Source organism: Gorilla gorilla, chromosome 10, assembly GCF_029281585.2.
Source record: "Gorilla gorilla gorilla isolate KB3781 chromosome 10, NHGRI_mGorGor1-v2.1_pri, whole genome shotgun sequence".
Lineage (NCBI taxonomy): Eukaryota > Metazoa > Chordata > Mammalia > Primates > Hominidae > Gorilla > Gorilla gorilla.
Genome location: NC_073234.2, coordinates 128,419,293 through 128,421,693, shown reverse-complemented (window position 1 = coordinate 128,421,693; position 2,401 = coordinate 128,419,293).

Here is a 2,401-nt window from a genome sequence, read left to right as displayed (position 1 = left end):
GCAATGACCCAACAACCCAGAAGTTACCCCTCTTTTTCTAAAAATTTCTGCATAATCTGCCCCTTAATTTGCATATAATTAAAAATGGGCATAAACATGACTGCAGAACTGCCCTTGAGTTGCTACTCTGGGCATACTGCCTGTGAGGTAGCCCTCTTCTGCAAGGAGCAGGACCTCTGCTGCTGCTGTACATGGCTGCTTCAATAAAAGTTGCTATCTAACACCACCGGCTAGCCCTTGAATTCTTTCCTGGGTGAAGCCAAGAACCCTCCTGGGCTAAGCCCCAATTTTGGGGCTCACCTGTCCTGCATCAATAGGACATTAGCTTCATCTCTGGGAATGCCAAGGAACCAGGTGTATAAGCTAGTGAATGTTTCCATTCCTGTCTTCTGGTGCTCCTTAAGAGACTTCCATGATAGGACATTTAGTTTTTTTATCTGGGCCCAGAATAATACCTGGAATCCATGTGCTAAGATTCCTTACTGGGAAGAGACAGACTTGGAAGGTGGCAGTGGGTTGGTGCTCTTCCCACTGTGTGCCATCTGTCTGCTCCAAATAGGGATTAGGGGTCTCCTATTACAGGTAGGGGAGAAGGAAGGAAGGTAGCAGAGCAGAACAGTGTCCCTGGCACCAGATAGAACTGAGTTTGAGACCTAGTTCTCCTATTTTCTGGCTCCGTGGCCTTGGCAAGTTCCTTCTGCTCTGAGCTCAGCCTGCTCATCAGTAATGATAATAACATTAGTGACTATTAGTGAACACTTACTAGGTGCTGGGCACTATGCCATGTGCTTTGCATATCTGTTAATTAACTCTCACAACAATCCCTGGAAGTAAGTTCTTATACTTTTTCTTTTTTTTAAAGATAGGATCTTGCTCTGTCGTCCAGGCTGGAGTTCAGTGGCACAATCATAGCTCACTGCAGCCTTGAAGTCCTGGGCTCAAGCAATCCTCCTGACTCAGCCTCCTGAGTAGCTGGGACTACAGGTGCATGCCACATGTCACCACATCGGCTAATTTTTTGTAAAGACAAGGGAGTCTCACTATATTGCTCAGGCTGGTCTCGAACTCCTGGCCTCAAGCAATCCTCTGATCTCAGCTTGCCAAAGTGCTGGGATTACAGGTGCGAACCACAACACTTGGCCAATCCTTATAATTCTTATCTTACTGTATTAGCTTGCTGGGGCTGCCATAACAAAATACCACACACTGGGTGGCTTAAACAACAGAAATTTATTTTCTCAAAGTTCTGGAAGCTGGAAGTCCAAGGTCAAGGTGCCAGCAGGGTTGGTTTTTCCTGAGGCCTCTCTCCTTGGCTTGCAGATGGCCACCTTCTTCCTGCATCCTCACATAGTTGTCCTGTGCATATGTACCCCTGGCATCTCTTCCTTTTTTTATAAGGACACTGGTCCTATTGTACTGATGTCATGACCTCCCCTTTCTCATGACCTCCTTTATCATCACTACTTAATGACCTTGTAAACCTTAATCACCTTAATTGCTGTAATCTTAATTATCTCTTTAAAGGCCCTATCTCCAAAAAATAATCACTTTCTAAAGTACTGGGTTGGGCAGGGGGTGGGCAGGTGCGGTGGCTCACGCCTGTAATCTCAGCACTTTGGGAGGCAGGAGGATCACCTGAGGCCAGGAGTTCAAGATGAGCCTGGCCAACATGGTGAAACCCTGTCTCTCCTGAAAATACAAAAATTAACCGGGCCTGGTGGTGCATGCCTGTAGTCCCAGCTGCTTGGGAGGCTGAGGCAGGAGAATTGTGTGAACCCAGGAGGTTGCTGTGAGCTGAGATCGTGCCACTGCACTCCAACCTGGGCGACAGAGCAAGACTTTGTCTCAAAAAAAAAAAAAAAAGTACTGGGGGTTAGGGCTTTTACATATGAATTTGCGGGGAGGGGACACAATTCAGTTCATAACATTTAACAGAAAGGAAAGCCAGGCTAGTGAGGTGCAGTACTTTGCCCAAGCCCACTCAGTAAGTGACAGAGCTGGAATTTAGATTTTGAGGCCATTTAAGTTTAAATTAATTAAAATTAAATACAATTTAAAATTCATTTTCTCGGGCATGCATCTCATGTGCTCAGTAGCCAATGTGGCTGTTGGGTACGGAGTTGGACACTGTAGATCTGGAACATTCTCATCATTGCAGAAAGTCCTGTTGGACAGCCCTGCTTCAGAGTCTATGCCCGTGGCCTCTATGAGCTCTGCTCCGGGGGTATGAAATTCAGGGAGCTGTTGTGAGGACTAAAGGAACTAATGTCTCCTAGGGGTCCGGTACACACAGACAGTTTGGGAAATGGTAACTGCTTGCGGTATTATTATTAAGCATCAAACAGAGAGGGACTTCTGAATAGCTGGAACAGTGGGGATTATAGACACCATTAAATTTCAC